General features: G+C 44.2%; 2 long non-coding RNA genes across 3 annotated transcripts in view; one reads left to right on the forward strand and one right to left on the reverse strand.

The window, feature by feature from the left end:
- The window catches only part of LOC144327691 (uncharacterized), a 127,813-nt gene extending 113,751 nt beyond the window's left edge, over positions 1 to 14,062 (reverse strand). For both annotated transcript variants that reach the window (XR_013392770.1, XR_013392771.1), the window contains exon 1: positions 13,985 to 14,062. This is a non-coding gene — a long non-coding RNA (uncharacterized LOC144327691). The remainder of the gene's footprint in view (positions 1 to 13,984) is intronic.
- LOC144327788 (uncharacterized) lies at positions 2,164 to 5,963 on the forward strand. The gene is made up of 3 exons (XR_013392920.1): positions 2,164 to 2,826; positions 3,040 to 3,132; positions 3,988 to 5,963. It is a non-coding gene; the product is annotated as an uncharacterized LOC144327788 (long non-coding RNA).
- Positions 14,063 to 22,017: the final 7,955 nt, after the last annotated feature.

The raw sequence follows: 22,017 nt of genomic DNA on the forward strand, positions 1-22,017 counted from the left end.
AGATACAGTGTGCATGCACATGAAAGCTTATACCAAGAACAAACTTAGTTGGTCTCTAAGGTGCTACTGGACATATATATACAGTGGTACCTCGGGTTACATACGCTTAAGGTTACACACTCCGCTAACCCAGAAATAGTGCTTCAGGTTAAGAACTTTGCTTCAGGATGAGAACGGAAATCATGCGGCAACAGTGGGAGGCCCCATTAGCTAAAGTGGTGCTTCAGGTTAAGAACAGTTTCAGGTTAAGAATGGACCTCCAGAATGAATTAATTACTTAACCCGAGGTACCACTGTAGATATCTCAACTGCGTCAGACCAACACAGCTACCTACCTGAATCTAAAGACAGAAAATAAAGCTGTGATTTAGGAACCATCACAACCAACCAAAACAAATGAATGGGAACAAACATATATATCATTTGGTCACAATCTTACCTAGTAGAGCTAAACAGAGAAAACTAAAATTAATAAATAAAAAATTAAGCAGGCAGATGAAACTGGAAGTGTGCTGCTTGAATCTAGAGAGACAGCTGAAAAAAATATCCTGCAGGGGTAGGCGGGGAAAGGATGAAAGGAGGTGGATGAAGACTGCCCCAAACACAGCTCCTAGGAAAGCAAACAAAATCCCATTCAGGAGCTATTTTAGGACCAGTTCAGAAGAGAGACAATTTTTTACCCAGGTTTTCCGCGAATTAACATTTGTTCTGATTTAGCAATAAACAGTGGGTTTTCCCAGGAGAAGCGGGGGACAACTTCTTGAACCCATGATAATAGATATACTAGAAGTCATAGTGTAGATGGGCCCATACTCTTGTCTGGGCCTTGGTGGCACCCAGCTGAAAATATACCATCCGCAACAAGTATTCATAATTGTGACTTCAGTTGCCTAATCCAGAGCTTTTTCTTACCATTTAGAGAAAGGATGGTGAACCTACAATGGTTGCTGGGCTGTAACTCTTGGCTCAACCAGTGTGGCCCACAGGGAGGGGAGCTGTAGTGCAGTAATCCTGGTTTAGAGGGCGCCAAGCTGTTGTGTGAGACCTTAGAGCAGGAAGAATCTCGTTCTAGGATTCTATAGGAAATGCTCTAATGTTCTTTTGCCTCCTTTTTGGTCACTGCTTTTCTGCAACTTCGCTCAATTTTGCTGGTTTCTAGGGGTGCTGCTAGGAATGCAGCACATTACCTTGTTGACGAGACTTAAAGGCTGCTTTGCAGATGGTTACCTACCATACATATGTTACAGTAAATGTCTGTACAGTGTATATGGAATTTTGCTCTGATTTGTAGCTAGTTTGGGGCTCACTGCTATCCACATGCTCTGATGCTGTTCAGTATCCTGGAAATTGTTTGCCTGTTAGCACATTCTTCTGATTATCTGAGATCACTTTATTTCAACTCCTGCATAGAGATGCTTAATGCAACACTGGTTATATGGCCCCCTGTATAACATTCTTTAAATACAACATAGGAAAACAAAAGAAAAACATTTTTTTCATTTTATGGCGTAGTTTTACAATACAGTGCACTTTTTACAACTTATGCCCCAGAGAGCATTTTAATAGCCCACTTAATTACCCTTGCAAGAGAGGACTCTATAACAGAAACTCTGGCAGATCCTTAACTAGAAATTACATTATAAAAATGACTAATTAGAATGATGTTTGGCTATAAGAGAGGATGCCGAACGTCCTGGGTGTTAAAAGCAGGCAGCAATAACAAAAGGCTGCCAAAACCAAAGCTTATTATATCCCAGTTGATTTCAGTGGGAAGTTTGTTTGCTGGTTTTGAATGCTATGGACTGCACTGCAAAAGCAAGATGACAGGAGGTACAAACAGATAGAAAGCAGCAAAGGGGAGGGGGTTGCTGGTGCTTCCTATCTAATGTGCAAAGTGGGAAAGGTTAGGATTTTTCACCTCAAAAAACACCTTGTCCACCTTTTGCCTCCATCCCTCCATCTGTGATGGCAATGATTTCTGATAAGGGTATAATGGAGATGTGTCAAAGCATCTTCACTCTACCATATGCTGAAGTTACACCTCTTTAGCATGGTCTTTGAAAATTAAGGTACCTTGTTTGATTGGACCCACCGATTGTGCTGACTTTATACAGTTCAGTTCCATTTGAAACAGTTTTCCTTGTTTTATACGAACCTGTTTTATAGTTGTATACTCTGTTGTTGAAACCCACCTGGGTTTGATACGGTTTTGAAAACCCCATCAAATAATTAGGGCTGTGCAAAGTTCCTAATTTAGTCAGGCCAGGCCAGATTAGGCCCCAAGCAGAACGAGGGAGCGTGCACAACCCTATTTCAAACTTCTACTCCAGCCAGAACTGTTTTGTCTATGTGAACAAGAGAAGATCCCCATTCCATTCCTTCCCAAAGTGGCTCCAGGAAGCAGAGACGTTGCCTGGGATGTCCTGAGCCCAATTTAACTGTGTCTGATCCTTCTTGTGGTCAATGTTCTCCTGTCCATAAAAACATGGGTAAACCATTCCTAGATACTGGTCTGAGATGTTGTTTTCAAAAGGGCCCATTAATTAGGACTTTATAGGGCACAGGTTAGTGTGTTTCCAGTGAAAGGTTAAAGTCTAATGGCTTCCACATGTTGTAATACTTGATGCAGGAACGGCGATTAGCTGGAGGGCTTTTCCTTTCCATGTGTTATTCTTCCACCGTGGCTGAGGAGCAGCTTTAAACTCTTTGCAGAATCACAACAATGTTTCGCTCCTCGGATCCTGTGGCATCCGAATGCTTGGGTCACTTAAAACTTGGCTGCAAGAACACACTGCAGGGAGCAATACTGAACAGGCAGGGAACGAGGTAAGATGACCTAATGGGCTTTTTCTATCTTTAATGTATATGGTTCCATCATTTCCAATAAACCACAAAACTATTCCAAGAACTAGCCTGCACCCCTAGAGTGTGTGCAGCTGGCTGCTAGGGCAGCAGACGTTTGTTAAAAGCATCTCTGGAGAGACCTTTTGTTTGGAATACCTTCAAAAACCAATATAGTTGTTTTTTATGATGTAACAGAACATGCCAAGGCGAGAGCAGAAAGGAAAGGAGTCTGGAATAGAGGAAAGTTCACTCATCTGACATAAGACGAAGGACTCGGTGAAAATCAGGGTGAGAATACGCAGATGAACATGCAGAGGGAAATGGCATTGCAAGGTGCAAAGAGCTCTGTAATTTTTCTGGGGTTATTCATTTTTATAAAGACACACAACACAACTCCCTGCTCACCAGGCAAGGTTTGGGCTAGGAGGACTGGGGATCTAGGCTTCATTACGACTTTCAGAAAGGAAATGGTGAGCCAACTTACTCAAGCAAAGTCTGTTTTCTACAACTGAGAAAAGTGTGTGAGCGAGACAGACAGCAACCCTCCAAATACTGTTGATCTCAGTCAGGCTTTCACATTTTGATGCCAGCAGCATCATGGGGCTGTGCTACATACCTGGCCTCCTCCCAGTTGAGTTCCTGCTGCATACAGAGAGGGGCAGACGCAAGATGGTGGCAAGGTCAGTATGGTGCAAACATGCCAGCAGAGCCAATCCACTGGCACATTTGCACCATCACAGCTCCTCCGTCCTGGTGTGCAGTAGCAACTCAGCCAGAGGGAGGCTGGTTGAGCAGCATAGCTCCAACACGCTGTCTGCTACTGCCTGGTGCCTTCCAGATGTTTCAGACGACAACTCCCATCAGCACCAGTCAGTATGGGCAACGGATAAGGATACTCCAAAATATATGAAGGCCACCACATGGTCTAGGTATAATTTTTTGAGAGGCTGTAGGATCCAGGGGATTCCAGAGTGTCATGTTTCAACCCTGCCCAGACCTTGAACCTGAGGTCTCCTTGGATGAGGAGCAATTGGAGCAGGTCCTTCCAGAATATCTCTGCAATGCTAATTCCCAGGACAGGGTGTGCCTACAATGGTTTTTTGGATTCCTGGCCAACATCCCATCCCACTTTATCTCATCCAGGGCCAGAGAAGCAGAGGAGACAGCCAGACACACAGGAACTTCCAAGCTGCTGCTGAAGTGTCATGCGAGTAGTGGAGGACCATGGAAACACTTGTTCAGATCAGGGCCCCACTGAGAGCCAGGAAGGGGTGGAGACACTAGCTCCTACATAGTCTGAGATGTTTCATTGCCAAAGCAATGACTCTCATCCCAGCTCCAGTCTTTCTGACCTGGGGAAAGTATACAAAGAGGTCTCCGTGTTAACATTTCACCTAAGGCCAGTCCTATGTCCAAGTCTTGATCTACAACACCAAGGTCACATGTTCCATTGGTTGGCTGTGATCACCACGCACCCCTTTCTTTGACCTTTTCAAACTCTCCCATAAAAGAGGTCAACATTAATTTTGCGAAATTGTTTTCTGATCTTCACTTAAAATTCAGAAGGGAAGGTGAGAGGTTACAAACCAGCCACTATGAGGTTCCTTCTCCATTACTTTGTGAGAATTTAATTTCCTCCAGTTCCTCGGAGATGGTGCTCCAAAGGTCAATGTTGCAAAATAAATGTTCCTTGATGAAGCTTTTAACTTGCTGTCCCATCTTGCCTGGTTCAGCAGCTGTGTCCTTTGTTGATTGACACATCTTAATACACTTGCTTAGAGTGTTGCACACTCTCTTTATCGCTTGCATGATATTAGAGGGAAGAAGATAACTGTCCATGGAACGAGGAATCAAAAGATGCTCCCTCCGCTGACTTTATTTTTCAACAGAAGCATCAGACACATAAGGGGAATAATGGATCACTTTCCATTATTTTCTCTCTTTTTTAGCATCAACTTCAGATTACACATAATGAATTCAAACTACGGATTGCATGAAGATTGCACAGCATGTTTCATGGTGAGAAGAGATTCTGGTATTATCACACTACCTGCAAAGGAATTAAAGCATAGCTGTCAACTTTTCCCTTTTCTTGCGAGGAATCCTATTTGGAATAAGGGAATTTCCCTTTTAAAAAAAGGGAAACATTGACAGCTATGATTAAAGTCTTAGGTTAATGCTTCAGTTTTCTGGACTCACAAATTTTGATTTGCATATTCGTTTCAAAAAATATTCATTTTTTATTTGTTTACAATATCTCTACAACACCCAATCAGAAAGGTTCACTAGGTTGTTTACATACAGTGTAACTGGAATCCAGGAGTACTTCCAAACTACAAACCTCCATCTATCGGGAGGAGTGCAACCCCTACCAAAACAGTGTGCACCTAATTCCCTGACATGGGAACCACCACCCACAGCACTTCCAGCTTATCAGGATTCACCCTCAATTTATTGACCCCTGTCCAGTCTATCACTGCCTCCAGATACCCATTCAGCACCTTCACAATGCAATCCTAAATCGAAGACATCAGGAAAAAGTCCTTTTGGATCAGCCCAAGAGCCCATCTAGTCCAACGACTTGTTCTCACAGCAGCAAAGCAGAAGCCCATGGGAAGCCCACAAGCCACAACAACACTCTCCCCACTTGCGACTCCCAGCATCTGGTTTTCAAAGACCTACTGCATCCGACGGTGGATCTTAGCTAATCTGGCCATGTCAGATTTTTCTCATTTTTCCAGTCTAAGATATCCACATCAATTTGCATTTTGTTGTTGTTGTTCTGTCCTTTTAAAAACTCACTCTTAAAATTCATCAGCATTTAGGTGCAAATTTCTCCTGATATACACATTTTTGAAAGCAATTTTGCCCAATACAGTGGAACCTCAACTTACGTACGGCTCTACTTATGTACGATTCCAGTTACAACCTTCAGTAGGTGCTTCGACTTATGAACCTTCCTCTAGATACGAACAGAGGCCTTGCCAGCAGCCCGGAGCTCGCCTGGCCATCTACGGAGCAGTGCTGGAGCCTCCACCACCAGGAAGTTATAATTTCCCTAATGCAATGCATTTTTGTTATCTAATTTTCACTAATAAACGCATTTGTAATCACACTTTGCCCCAGTGTATGTGGTTTTGTATTTGGCTAGAGAACTGCATTGCAAAATTCAGAGAAGTGCACAGCTTGACAAATGTTTCAGTTTGCATATCGAAACTGAATTTGTCACATTTTCCTTTAAATGTGAACTGAATCAAATTTCTGCCCCATCCCTAATGATCAGTGATGTGGTTTATTTCACTATTGTTTTCCTGGGCACTCTTCTCAACCTGGAACGTGACATCCTTTCCCCTTTTGCATTCAGTCATCAAAACCTCAATTCACCCACAAAAACTTTGTTCAATATCTCCCTTATCCCCATTTTCCTTCAATGAAAATATCCCTTCTGTTTGGTTGCCAACTTTGATAGGGATAAATGCGATCGGTCCATTGCTATTATTATTTATTAAATTTGTATCCCGCCCTTCATCCGAAGATCCCAGGGTGGTTCACAACAGAAAAATACAAAATACACCATAATTAAAAAAACAAAAACAAATATCTCCCCCTCCCATTAAGCTGCTTTCTACAAGCTCGATAAGATTTGAGCCAAATTGCAGCAGAGAGACCTAGAGAGGAGGGGCATGCGGGGGGAGCTTTTGGCAAAAGGAGTTAGATTTTATCCATAATGACAGTTCCAGCTCAACTGAGGCAGCAGGGAACAGGCCCTCCCTCCTCCAGCGCACCTTAAGGTCAGGAGAGGTCACTGTGAGCACCTCAGCTTGGCTGTGACCTTGTGGGAGATCTTACAAAGCGCATCTGGAATGTATTTTGGCTTCATGAGGGATAAATGAAAACACTGAGCACAACAGGATCGAGGCAATGTTGTTTGAAAGAAAAGGTAAAGTTTTGACCCTTTCTCGGCCTGTGACATGTCTGGTTCTTCCACCAAGGGCCAGGGAAGTACAGCTTGTTTTGTTTGAAAGCCTGATAAGCTCTTTGACTGTTTTCAAAGAATAGCTTTTGGGAAGATTTTCTCACATGTAGGCTTTGAGCAGCAACACTGGTTGCACACAAACAAAGGTGGGGAGAGCAGGGTTGTGTGAAAAGGCAAATGAGCATTGTGATTTCAGACCACGAAATAGAAAATAAATGAACCTGACCAAATTAAGAAAATATATATATCAATATTATCCTTTTTACCTGTTCATCTTGGTAGGGTAGTCTCTATACTTTCTCTCTGTATAGTTAAGATACTTCAAAAATTTGTTGTGAATAGCCAAAAGCTCTATGACAATCTTGTAGGTGATCAAAACTATTTTTTAAAGAAGGGCAGAACAACTTTGGGAAGGGGCAAGTTAAACTAGAGGAGTAGTAAATGGGATGTCTCTCTGCCAGCCATTTCAATCCTCTAACTCCATCCCCTCAGTTTATCATCTCATATACCAAATGCTTAGTTTAGTTACATGCATCATATATAGGTATAGTCGTACCTTGGAAGTCGATCAGAATCCGTTCCGAAAGTCCACTCGACTTCCAAAACGTTCGGAAACCAAAGCGCGGCTTCTGATTGGCTACAGGAAGCTCCTGCAACCAATCGGAAGCCACGGAAGCCCTGTCGGACGTTTGGGTTCCAAAGAACATTCGCAAACCAGAACACTCACTTCTGGGTTTGTGGCTTTCAGGAGCCAAAACGTTCAAGTCGCAAAGCGTTCAGGATCCAAGGTACAACTGTACATGTAATATTTAATTAAAGGTAAAGGTACCCCTGCCCGTACGGGCCAGTCTTGCCAGACTCTAGGGTTGTGCGCTCATCTCACTCTATAGGCTGGGAGCCAGCGCTGTCCGGAGACACTTCCGGGTCACGTGGCCAGCATGACAAGCTGCATCTGGCGAGCCAGCGCAGCACACGGAACACCGTTTACCTTCCCGCTGGTAAGCGGTCCCTATTTATCTACTTGCACCCGGAGGTGCTTTCGAACTGCTAGGTTGGCAGGCGCTGGGACCGAACGATGGGTGCGCACCCCGCTGCGGGGATTCGAACTGCCGACTATGTGATCGGCAAGTCCTAGGCGCTGAGGTTTTACCCACAGCGCCACCCGCGTCCCAATATTTAATTAGGCTGTCATAATTCCTATCTTGACGACCCTTTTTCACAATCAATTTGGAAGCATTTCACACTAACAGAAGCTTGCAGCCTTAGCTTCTTAGCATTGGGGGGGGGGTCAAAAAAATCTTGTAGATATACCACACAGACACTTTACATTTCACATTATTTCTTAAGGGTGTTCCTTTGACCTCCCGCCTTTCATTTTGGCCTCATAACCGCTCTTGCTTAAGTAATATGATTTCCCCTCAGAATATGCTGCTGAAGGCCTGACTGACATCGGTGGGTCGTTCATGAACCCAGCAGCCCTGCTGAATAAGCAAAGTGAACAACAGAGGAACACTGGATGGATTAAAATGGAGAGAAAACCAAATAACTTCCCCTGCTGCTGCTGCTTAGACCCTTTTCCTCTTAATTCCTCCAGGACCCCCCAAGGCTGGTGGAAGAAAGAGATCTGGTTGCTTTGTACTGAATATTGACACAGCAAGAGTGTGTTTCTGTAAGTGTCTGCATCGCTTGGCTTACCTCAGTGAGTACAGTAAATTAAGCCAAAAAACAAAACTAAAACCCCACCACTGTTAGAAGCACTGGGGGGGGGGGGAGACACATGGACAGACACAGGGTTATTACAAGGTGCTCAAGCTGTTTTGAGACATGGTAAAGGTAAAGGTACCCCTGCCCGTACAGGCCAGTCTTGACAGACTCTAGGGTTGTGCGCTCATCTCACTCAAGAGGCCGGGGGCCAGCGCTGTCCAGAGACACTTCCGGGTCACGTGGCCAGCGTGACATCGCTGCTCTGGCGAGCCAGAGCCGCACACGGAAACGCCGTTTACCTTCCCGCTAGTAAGCGGTCCCTATTTATCTACTTGCACCCGGGAGTGCTTTCGAACTGCTAGGTTGGCAGGCGCTGGGACCGAACAACAGGAGTGCACCCCGCCGTGGGGATTTGAACCGCTGACCTTTCGATTGGCAAGCCCTAGGCGCTGAGGCTTTTACCCACAGCGCCACCCGCGTCCCATGTTTTGAGACATGAGTGCTACCCAAATGCTCCTTCAATGGAGAGGGCCAGTCCAATACATTTTGCTGCCAGAGGCAAACTAAATCATTAATCGTGACACCCAAATCTGCCACCTGAAGCCAGCACTGCACTCTGTCTACACGTAGGACTGGCCCAGTTCATGTGAGTGGAAACTGAGATCCTATATGGCTTTGTGCATATATTGCGGAAAGATGGTCGAGGAAGGTGGAACAGCAGTGGAGAGCAACAGGAGCCTGAATGAGGGGGTGCAAGTCTTGTTGCCTAGAACCAGGCACCAGGTTTGCAATCTGTGATCTTGGAATGTAAGTTTTGCTCAGCCATTTGGCTAGGGGTGGTGGATGGGAGGCTACAGAGCAGGCCCATATGCCTCAGGTTGTGGGTTTCTGCAAAGTGAATTCCAAGCCAAAGATCTAAAAGCAATTAAGGACTTGGTGATTTAGCTTCCTGACATGGCCATCAAGGAGCCCTTTCAGGTTAAATATGCTTAACAATGAAAACACATTTAGTAACAGAGAAGGTAAAAAAAGAAAAGAAAAGAACTCCTGGCTTTTAGAAACACTTAAAAAGAAAAGAATTTCTCTTGAGAGTAAGAGACAAGCCACATGAACAAAGAAGGAAGATTTCTATGCCCACATAGCTGAGGACTAGCAACCCCCCCCCAAAAGGAAGGATGTAACTATTTAAAAATAATAATGATTTTATAAGGGGGGGGGAGATACAGAACTGAAGAAATTACACTGTTGGCCAGTGGCCAACAAACCCCACCTCCCAAATTCTGTTGTCTAAGGTTGCTCCAATTTTGACTACACATAAGAGAACTGGTTGGGCAACTGGAGACCATTTGAGCTGCGGTCCCCTTCCATGTCTGCCATTTTCCTAACATGAACGCCACACCTGGAAAACACACCACAACCCAAACCCCGATTCCCTGTCTGCCCTCCAGCTACTTTTACACTTTGGCTGAGGAAACAGAGATGTGGTTAGGGATCTCTTCCCTCTCTTAGCTAGTATGACCCTCAGGCACCTCATCCTTAGGCAGAGGCGCCAGCTTCTCCAGACAACTGAGGGGGTCTGAGGCAACATCTTGATGTCAAGCACGTGATGTTGTGTGTGTGGCCCTCTGAACTTTGAGACGACCTGGCCCCCTAAAAATGAGTGCCTTGGCTTCCTTGGCAACTTAGGACCCTTTTATTGTTCTCTGCTACCACCTACTGACTTGTCAAAGAATTCCACACCTCAGTTTGGAGCTCCATGGATGGAACTCGCAGTGCTTCAGGGAGCAGCCATGAGATAAGAGTGATTTAGGTTGGGGCCATATCAGGCAGAGAGGGGAAGATTCAGTCCTATGCCCATGTGCTGACTCCACAACTTTAAATCGCCTCGGAAGCTACTGTAGGTGAGTAAGCAGACGGTCACAGTTATGGGCTGGTGCAGATTGATTCACATGCACACATCCCTAACTACAGTCACTCGAGGAGAGTCATAGCTCAACAGGGATTCAGGCCTAAGCCTCTCTGATTGAAATCCTGATCACTATAATTCACTGGCTTTCCACAATATATTTCCCCACTGATCGATGCCAATTTGCAGGTTGTCAGGAAGGGAATTCAGAAAATAAGGCATTCCAGACGGGGCAGTAGAGGCTGCTTGTACATGAGGGCATGCGTGGAGATGATCCAGAACCCTGGAATCTTTTTGAAACATTGCATGTTTTCAAGATTTATCTTCATGACAATGTGGACTAGAAACTTTCTTATTTATATATAAAAAAGTGGTGATGACAATTACCTGGAATCTGAAACAAATATATATATATTTAAAAAGATCTCAGACATGTGCCATGTATATTATCAGGGCTATATACTGTATATGATGTGTAAATAAAATTACTGTGATTCAAAACAAAAAGTGGTAGAAATTGCTTAAATGTAGGAATTCGTTGTTGACTGTTTTATCATCTGCTGTGTTTGTTTTTACCTGCTGCTGGCACAGATCTTGTTGTCATTTTAATTAGTTTTGCAATATTTGCAGTTTCTGCTTGTTATAATAATAATAATAATAATAATAATAATAATAATAATAATAATTCATTTATTATTTCCCCAGCCACTCTGGGCAGCTCCCAACCGAATATAATATGGGCTCCTGTGGGAGGAAGGGAAGGGGTGTAAGAAAGATTGAACAACTGACTCGTTGCTTTCTGCTAAAGAAAATACTTTAAAAAAAAGACTCACAAAAAACCCAGTTTTAAAAACTTGAAAAATTAACCAAACTTCACTCTCTGGAACAGCCAAACTATAGGTTGCTTTAAGGGTTACCTAACATAAACACAGCATAGAAATTAAAGATAGAAAGATATGAGATCAGCTTCTTCTTTCATGGTGATTTAACTTGGATTGCTAAATCCTGGTGTTAAATGGTCTATGGAACAGAACCTCCATAACTCCCTGTAGAGACTTCTCCACAGTCTGGTTCCTCTTCACATCAGCAGATTCTTTTAATCCCTCACCTTCGTTTTCCATTCCCTAGGATTCATCCCATTAGCAATAGTAACACTCTTGTTGCGGAGTGGCGGGTTGTAAACTCTTTGAATTCCTGTTCTCAGAGCCGGACCTGAGCAGCGGCAGCCATTTTGTGCCTCTCTGTTACTAGGAGGACTCCTTGTTTGTTTTCTCAGATTCCCATCTTTGAAAGCTTATGCAGAATATGGTCTGTAGTTTTTAAAGCGTGTTGGAAGTAATGATAGAAGTGGCTTGCCAAGTGGAGCAGAGCTACTTTGGCAGCTCCATGGCAGGTGGGTGGTTGCTCATGAGGAGTGGAAGAAGCAAAGTCAGCATGGAGCAAACACACCAGCAGAACCAATCTGCTGTTCCTGCAGGTGCACCAACCTCCCTGTCACCTCACCCCTCTGCCTCCCAGTCAACAGCAGCGACCACCCTGCCAGGAAGTTAGCAAAGTGGCTTTGCCCTTCCCAGCAAGCTGCTTCTGAGTGAAGCTGAGCCAAAAACTTTGAATATTGACTTTCCAGTCCAATTCATACGGCAGAGGCAGATTTAGGGCAGCACAACCAATTCCATCGCACGGGACAATGCAGGGCTTCGCAACTTTGATGTAGTGCATTGAGTGGAGCGAAAGGCGAGAGGTAGGGGCGCAAAAATTTTGAGACACCAAGGTCTGCTCTGCATATGGGAAGGGCATAAAGGAAGCTAGAACCAGAGGCATTGTGGGCGGGGAGTTCAATGAGACATTCAGGCTGTACCTTCCAAGCTAATGTCTAGAAGCATCAATACCACAACTCCTTCTGGCAGCATTGTCACTGTTTTCCTTAGGGTGAGACTGTATAGGACATCTGACATCTGGCAGGGGAAATGCCAGTCAGCACCAGCCAAAGAAAGCTCTGTCACCGAGGAGTTAAGTCCATCCTCTTGAGCCCTAAAAATCCCCCTCACCTTATCAAAATGGTTTATTTAATTTCACCACCCAGATGTGCCATGGTTACTAATGACACACTTGGTGTCACGCATTGCTGTATGGCTTATCCTCCCCTCCTGCACCAGCATGTTTTGAATGATCACACTTTGTCCCTTGCCATGGGTCACCCAAGTTATGGTGGCATTGGCAGGATCTTATCACTCTCTTTAGATTAAGCCGCATAGATCAAAGCGTGCCACAAGCGGGCACCAGGAGTGAGCACCAGAAAAGTGCTTTAAAACATCATTCCCATGGGTGGAGGACAGCTGCCAAGAAGGGGTGGTGCAAGAACCACATTTTTGGATTTACTTCTTCAGGATATTTGGGGTGTTATCTTGCCAAGAATTCCCAGCGACGGAAGGGCGCAATGCGTTTTTCAATTAGCTTCATAGGATGAGTAGGCCAAAAGGTTATTTGCTCTAATCTATTAAATAGGGACAAAATAGTTTTGAAATATATATATCTAAAAGGGGAAAGATCTAGCAATAGCTTTTTCTAGGTCTTTTCCTGTGTAGGGTAAACTGGGAACCTCCCAAGAGGACCTGGAAAGGAAATGGGAATGCAAAGTGAATTGCAAACAAACAGCTATTTTTAGTGGTGAGGGGAAGGGGAGATACTTGCAATATTTGACAATATATTTTTTTGCCTTTATTTCCCCCCCCAAATCTAGGTGCGTCCTATGGACCGGTGCGTCCAATAGTCCGAAAAATACGGTACTTGGAGTTCCTTGGAAGAAGAGAGGCATATGCATCGCATGAGCAGCGCAGTCTGAGGTGTGTTTACTTAGAAAGTCCTACTGAGTTCAATGGGAGGAGGTAGCAGATATTCAAACGAGGCCCTTGCGATGCTGTGCAAGCACCACAAGGACATCATATGGGCCTGCTGGATCAGGCCAGTGGCTGAGCAGGTACCTCTGGGAAGCCTGCAAGCAGGATGTGAGCACAACAGCACTCTGCCCCTCTGCAGTTCCCAGCAGCTGGTATTCAGAGGCATAATGCCTCTGGAAGTGGAGATAGAACACAGCCATCATGGCTAGTAGCAATTGGCATAAAAGCCTGCTGGGGACTAACAATGGTCAATTCCCCATCTCCAGAAGTGCAAGAAATGGCTGTCACATGGGAGATTTGGGGGACACTCAGTTCATGGGTTTTCAAAATGGAGAATCAGCCACTGATATGCACCATGGAAATACAGGCCCCATGTCTTCAGCTTCAGCTCCCAAAGTTCCCACATCTCACCCAAAATCCTCTGTTCATCATCTAGCTAGCCCAAAGGTAGTGCCTTCCAGATGTTTTGGGCTACAGCTCCTTTCCACCTTGACAATTGGCCATTCTGCCTAGGCTGATTTGAGTTGTAGTTCCCAACATCTGGAGGGCATCGCATCACCCGCCTCTGATCTAGCCTGGTGAACACTTCTGGAGAACTCAAAAGCTTCCACACTATTTTGTGATACTTTGGTTAGCATAATAAAGGTATTAACTTACCGTAATGTGGATCATGGATCATAGTTTCTTTAAAAAGCATGGCCTTGTCCTCCCCCCGCCCCGTATCTGTTAGTTCTTTAAGCACTGTGTGGGTTCTGTTAATAATTCACTGGTGCTCTTGATTCTGAAGAACATTTAGTTACTGGGCATGGTGCTATATTTAGGGCAGGATGTGTCCAACCTAGATTTATAGTTGCTTCATTTGAACACGATACTTTTACCGTCCAAGTTTACATTGGCAATGCTGTGAATCAACAAAGAGGTAAAAATAAGCAAGTGTTTATTATTTATATTCCCCTATATCAAAACACACACGTGTGCAGCCTCTTCCTATTGAGTCAGTCACCGGAGATGGAAGTTTGCTTCAGAAGTGCAAACAGTAGAAACAATTTCTTTGGACACTAAGAGCTTCCCCCTCTTAAATAAATAAATATTTTGTAAAAGCGACTCAGCAGTTCTAAGGAAGTTCCACCTCTGTTTGCTTTGCTTCCTCAGAAACAAATTGAGGATTAAACAAATGTAGAGACTCGTGTCTTCCAGAAATGCTGTGTGTACATGTACCAATGGAGGAGACCAGGCACACCAACTCTAGGGGAAGGAGGTGTCTTCGGACCCCTCAGTATGGTCATACCTCAGGTTATAGCTGCTTCAGGTTGCGTTGTTTCAGTTTATGCACCCATCAAAACCTGGAAGTACCGGAACGGGTTACTTCAAGGTTTCGGTGGTCACGGATGCGCAGAAGCGCTGAATCGCAGATGTGCACAGACGTGCCGCTGCGGGTTGCAAATGTGCATCCCGCACGGATCACGTTCACAACCCGAGCGTCCACTGTATTTGTTGGAAGCAGGCCAGGCCCCCTCAATGTTGAGGCGTCCCAGTGAGTGATGCGTATGTGTGACATCACACACAATGCAGCTTCAGTGGCTGGCTCCTCCGGACAACACACACGCATCGCCCATATGACACCGCACACCTGCGCCACATGCCACACCCCCTCAATCTTGGAGGCAACCTAGCGCCACTGGAGGGGACCAACACACTGTCAAAACCTGAGGCTGGCCAGAGGCTCTGACTGGAATAAAGACCCAGATTCAGGTCACCATCAGGAAGAGTTGGAATGTGATGGAAAAGACACACACATCTGCTAAAACATTAATTGAACAATTCAGTTCTATGTTGGATGACTTCATGAATAAAAACACAGTGGAAGGTAGCTTTTTGCATACGTAAGTTAACTAGAAAAATAACTTAGGTTGATGCAAGACGCAAACAACAGGGAACATTTGGCAGAACTTGAAGAGGCATATATCCAAAGATGGATGTGAGACACTGCTAAAGAACCCACCCTATTCTTGTGACTAGAGGTTCCTTTAAACTATTTTGAAAGTTGCATTTTAAATTGCGGCCTTAGGGTAAAGGGCAAGTAATGAAATGATAATTCTACAAAAGTGATGAATGGTCAAACTACAGCTGACCCATGAAGTGATACAGCTGATTTGGGAGCAATACTGTGGACCTCTTTTTTCACCTTCACAAAACATAGTTTGGATGGGAAGAACTCCAATATCATCCACTCTTTTTTTGTTAATATGCAGCATTAAGTTGAAGGAGGTCCCAGACTGTTCAGAGACTAAGACTTTCCGTACTTTTGAGCAAACACTGGAGAGCTATACTTAACTTCCTGTCATTTCAGAAAGCGCATTTATCTTCACTAATTGCTGGTGAAGGGGAGAATTATCTTGGATGTACGAATGACAAATTGGCAAGGGGATGGTGGAAGAGGTTGAGATCAAATTGCTCAAACCTGTAATCCAAATTCTGGAGTCTAAGCCAGGCTTGAAAATTAAAAAAAAAAAAATAACAATTGTATCTAAAATGTCATGCCATTTAATGCAAGGATAACAAATATTCAGTTCTATTTATTTTTTTTATTTCCTTCTGAGTACCAGTTTGTATGTCTTCATCTTATACTATTAAGAACAAAAGAAAAGACCTGCAGGATTAGACCAAAGCCCTAAGTAGTCAGGCACATGTTTCCAAGCAGCCAACAGGTTGAGGCATACTTATGATACAAGTGCTGACCTCATCTTAGGTGAGTCAAGGCCTTGTGCTGGGCTCTGATATTGCTTCAGCTACAGGCACCCTTATAGACTAAGCCCTGTCTAGGAGGAGCAGTTCTTTCTCAGTGGCAAGCTCCAATTTTACTGAAAGGAGCCTCACCAGTTACAAGGACCCAGCCCACTTCAACAGCAGTGTTTTACTTAGATGGAGCAGGGGAACCTGGTTGTACTGAGGCATCTGTGATGGATGCCTCTGAGCCAAAAGACAGCAGTGCAACTTAAGCCAAAGGGATACTGCTTACCTACGGGTTGAGCAGTAGGAAAATCGGGGGTCCATTGTACAGGCCCAGGGTTCCATCGAAGACTGATGGAAACTCCTGGCAAATCGATTCAAAATCTGCCACTGGGGAAATCTGATTAAGCCCTGAAATACCTAAGCCTAACGGCCCGAACCATGCTAGTCCTAGAAGGCTAGTGAATGTGCCTTCAGTTATAATGAGGTTCAAATTCTTGGTGTACTTCTTAAACTGGACCTTGAAGGTGCCCATCCCCTTTAGCAGGATTCTTTTTCTCTGGAAGTCCCACAGCACTACGGGGGCCGGGCGGAGAGGAGGACCGCTGTTAGGGCAAAGCTCTTTAAGAGTCTTAGCAGATATTATGGAGTAGGATGAGCCAGTATCCAATTCCATAGTGCACGGGGTTCCCTCTGTCTTGAGTTGTACCCTAAGCTTATTGGGCCCCGGGAACAGAAGTTGGTTGTACAGACTATGCGTGCTGGTGGACTACCTTTGGTAGTACGGACCATGCCTCCAGCCTGCCCAGCATTCTCCTAAAGAGAAGCCTAGCATGGAAGACTTCTGTATAGTATGCAGATCTGAAAGGGCCACAGAGGGTAAAGCACCCAAAAGTTTTGCTGAATAGTTTGCTAAAACAGTCATAGCAGATACAGCTGTTGTTAGTAACTCAGAGAAGGTTTGGGAACCTTCAAGCTTCCAAGAGGTCCAAAGTTTAACCTCAGAGGATGTAGAGAGGGCATTCCCTCTCCATCCCAGAGTCAGCCTAGTGTCCATTACCTATTTTCTTAGGCAAACCATTTCCAGGTGGCCTGTTCTGCAGCAACATATAGCTGGCTTCTCAGATGGGGGCTGATGAATGATGCCTCCAGGAAGCTCAAGATTCAGTTCTGAAATGTCATCATGTCTAGGGCTGCCAAATCAGAAATGTCTGAAAAAAGGAATATGCTGCAGTTGAAAGAATAAGCATTATTTGTGTTCAATGTTTGTGTGAAGCAGGGAAATGATCTAATAAGGGGCACCCAGCAATCCTTCCGCCTACTAGTCACAGCCCTGGATCTTGCACTGCTTGTGTCTGGAGAAAAATATGTGTGTTTTAAAAAGTACCCTTGTTTTGACAGAATGTCCGGCAGTAGCGCCAGGCCTTGCATAAATGATGTGTTAAAACTGCAGAAGACCACAATAATAAATGTCTAAATAACCATCTGCTTTGCTGGCAATGTGGGTCTGCAGGCTTCACACAGTCCATGGCTGGTTTGGGGCACAGAACTCGCAGGCAAAACTGTTCTCTTCAACCCTCACATGTGAGCAACTCTGTTTTGGGGCTCCTGCCCTGAATTTCATGACACTCTTGCTGCTGTGAGAAAATGCCCCCAAGAATTAAAGTTGAGTATTTTGTTCAGATGCCACCGAGTGATAGCTGTTGGGACACTTTTTTTAATAATAATAATAAAATCACAGAATGCCTCGTACGGCTTTTACTACAAAGTATGTGTGCGTAAAGCAACAAACACTCATGCACAACCCATGAGTCATCCCCGAGCTGCCACACAATGCTGAAATCTCCAGGAAGCAAATGTTCTTTATGCATATTTTGTTAACCGCTCAGTGCGTTACATAAACTCCCAATGGGTACAACCATCGCAAAGGGTTTTGAAAGGACATATTTATTGCAGCTTGTAATACTGGCATTTTAACCATCTGACAGCTGCTGCAGACAAATATGCAGGGGGGGAGCAGCAGCAATTCAAAACTGATGTTACAGAGACTGTACTCAGTGGAATTATGGAAAACTAGAAAAAGAGAGAGTGGAGGGATCTGTATCTAATATTTTGTGTGTGCTGCTTGGTATTCAGTCTGTGTTTCTAAGTACTTTAACCCATATTCATCCAGCTGGTAAAGTGGCTAGGATGTACCAACATTTTCTAACAATACAAGGGTCATTCTCACTAAGTACTGGGCAACTGTGCTAGTTTTGATGATTTTGTGCTTCTAAATGCTCATTCAGCGACTTAAATTGCCCACATCACTGTACAGTGCCCCCAAGTATACTCATAAGAGAAGTTCTCCACCTGTTCTTGTTATTTTAAGAACAGTTTATCAAGGAAAAACAAGCAACGATACAATAAGAGCACGTACACCTTGACATTTGGTTGCAGCAAATGTAAGAGCAAAACAAGTAGACATCAGAAAATCTCTCGCAAATATAGCATACATAACAAATAAAGACGTCCTCCAGTTTTGAAACACTTCAGACCATGTTCTTTCTCTCCCCCCATACTTCTGGGTCTGGGGAGGCATGAATGTCCTCTGTGGTCCTCAATGCTGGGATAGTACAAGAGCTCTCCATGGATAATATGGAACCATAGAGTTGGAAGGAGGCTTGTAAGCACCCAGTTCAACCCCCTGCTTAATGCAGGAAATCCAGAGCTATAACATCCAGCTGATGGCTGACCAGCCTCAGCTAGGACATCTTCAGTGAGGTCTCCGCCACACCTCTGAGTAATTGGTAATTGGTTCCGTTGCTGAGTGTCCTAAAGTTCAGCTGAAATCTACCTTCTTGTAACTTTATCTCAGTGGATCTAACACCTTGCGCTGCAGGATAGATATTCTCTTGCTGTGGAATTTGGAACTATGACAGAGGGGTGAAGTTTGGAGAAGCCCTGGAGGGAGAAGGACCCATCCCATGAGTATCCAGGGTTAGCACATGAAGTTATGGATTCTGCAGGAAGTTTGACTCATGAAGGGCTGAACTCTCCATTGTCTCTACAGTTGTTGAGCTTTCGCTATGCATGGAGAAAGCCATTGACAGTTTTGCAAAGAACAAGGTTTATAAATGTGATGATAATGGCGTAAAGAAGAGTGGAACTCTAACATCATAGAATAGTTGAGTCGGAAGGAACCACAAGGGTCATCTAGTCTAGTCCAACCCCTGTAATGCAATAATATTTTGCCCAACCTGGGGCTCAAATTCAAAACCCTGAGATTTCGTGCTCTACCAATTGAGCTGTCCCAGGTCACTTCAGTGCTAGCACTTACATCTAGCAGTTCTAGATTGCAATACATGTTTGTGTAGATGGTGACATTAGATAGTTCAGATGCTGGGCATCACAGAACTTTTTTCTATCAGGGCAGAGCAATGAGTTTCCTACTGCTGTTTTGCTCCTGTTTAAGAGAGACAATTAAGTTCATATCTTGCTTCCTGATGTCTTTGTCCATGGAGACAGCATCTTAAAAAGCAGAGACATCACCTTGCCAACAAAGGTCCGTATAGTTAAAGCTATGGTTTTCCCAGTAGTGATGTATGGAAGTGAGAGCTGGACCATAAAGAAGGCTGATCGCCAAAGAATTGATGCTTTTGAATTCTGGTGCTGGAGGAGACTCTTGAGAGTCCCATGGACTGCAAGAAGATCAAACCCATCCATTCTTAAGGAAATCAGCCCTGAGTGCTCACTGGAAGGACAGATCCTGAAGCTGAGACTCCAGTACTTTGGCCACCTCATGAGAAGAGAAGACTCCCTGGAAAAGACCCTGATGTTGGGAAAGATGGAGGGCACACGGAGAAGGGGACAACAGAGGACGAGATGGTTGGATAGTGTTCTCAAAGCTACCAATATGAGTCTGACCAAACTGCAGGAGGCAGTGGAAGGCAGTGGAAGCCTGGCGTGCTTTGGTCCATGGGGTCATGAAGAGTCGGACATGACTAAATGACTAAACAACAACAACAATAACATCTTGCTTCCTGATGGCTGTGTCCTATAGAACTTCCACTGGTGAAGTAGTTTGACTCTGAATATCAGCTAATGGAAATCACAAGCGAGGGGAATGCTTTTTGGCTTCCCAGCTTCCCAGGGGTATCTGGTTGGCTGCTGTGAGAACAGGATGCTAAACTAAAGGAGTCTTTGGCTTGATCCAACAAGGCTTTTCTTGGGTTTGTGATGGTGCTGTACATTTAATGCAGTAGGAGATGAGGCAGTTGTCGATTCTCCCAACCATTCCTATTTCTTCCCTGCTATCTGACCTCCCCTATAATTAAGTCAAGGGCAGTTGTGGCACACACAGCACCTGGGCATGGGAGGAGGAAAAAAATGGACAATAACGCCAGAAGAGAAATTGGCTAGGGGCCAGAAATTGGTGGCCCTTGCTGCCCTGAAGAATGTAAAAAATAAAAATAAATAAAAACAGTGCAGGTTTCTGGTCTGCAACCTGGCAACCTTAAATTTAAATCAACTGCAGATCTTATCCAGATTTCCCACCCCCAACCCCAATCTGTAGCAGTTAAGCCAGAATTTGGTTCTGCATCATCCACAGAAATATCTTGCACATGTTTACAATAGCTTTCGTCTATAAACTACCAACTCCTTTCTGACATTTGAAGCCATAATTTCACTTGGGGCAAATCACTGAAATGCTGGGAAGAGGGACTGGACTGCAGAGCTTGCCAGGACATCTGTGATGAGGTGGAGAGTGGGGCATTTGCAGAGTTATTTTATAACCCTTTAGAGAGGGGGGAGGGGAAATGCAGTTTTATCGGTAATGCTATGTTACGGTACCTCTCAGCAAACTGTGGAGAATAAAGTATGTTGCACAAGATGTCTTACTGTTCCCAGCTGAGGTTGCCAACTGTCACTATTTCTGCTGACTCAGTTAAAAGAAAACACACAGATGCTTTCCTCGGGATAATCTCATTTGCAAACAGAAGAAGCATTTGGTAAGAGAAGACATTCCCTTTTTGTTTTCTGGATAGGGTGCTGCCCTGTCTTGGACTGTTTCACATGAGATTTGGTGATACAGGAATGCTTCTTCTGTGTATGAAACCTGCAGGTAATCCACTGCATGTGATGGAAGGGAAAGCATATATCCCGTCAATTTAGGCACCTCATCGTATGGAATCAAATCACAGCACACACAAAAAGCACATGTGCATCCATCACACATGACACATTGCATGTGAGAAACCACCATTTCTCACACGTAAGCAGCTTCTCTTTGGGAAAATCTGCTTCTGTGAAGCAGTCTGAATATGGTGTCTTTATGCTGGTGCAGCATTTATAAGGAACTTTATAAATGAGTAGATGAAAAATGGCATCATTTGTTAACGAAACTGCCGTAAAGGTTCACAAACTAGTTGGGAATGGTGTAGGATAATCATAAACAAGAGGTGTGGGATTTCATGTTTGAGCATGCCTCTATACTAAATAATAATAAAAAAAGAGAAACAGAATCTCCTCACACTTAGAACTCTGGTGTGGGTACAGGTGTATGGCAGAACTCATCTGCAGTGTTAGGTCTACATAAATCCATATCATCAGTAAGGTTTGGGGCCTTTTTCCACATCAGCTGCATTCTGTGTCACTCTAGTGACTTTTTGGGGAAGCAATCACTTGGGTCAAGCAACTGGCAAGGTTATTTCCCTTGCTAATGTCACCCTCCCCTAGAGACTCCTGTAAGCCAAAGAAGGGGGTGGGCCTCCCAACTTACTATTTTGGAGTAATTGTTCTATGACAAACCAGACCTTTTTTTCCGTTTTCCTTCTGTTCTTAATAAACTCATTTTCCTATGTTGCATTATTATTATTATTTAACCCAGCATAAATACACAATAAACCCTGAGGTAATTTTCCTAAAACATTTTCTTCTGAAACTTCCCCCCCCCCCCCTAAAGATCATGTATGAACTTC

Source organism: Podarcis muralis, chromosome 5 (genome assembly GCF_964188315.1).
Source record: "Podarcis muralis chromosome 5, rPodMur119.hap1.1, whole genome shotgun sequence".
NCBI classification, from domain to species: domain Eukaryota; kingdom Metazoa; phylum Chordata; class Lepidosauria; order Squamata; family Lacertidae; genus Podarcis; species Podarcis muralis.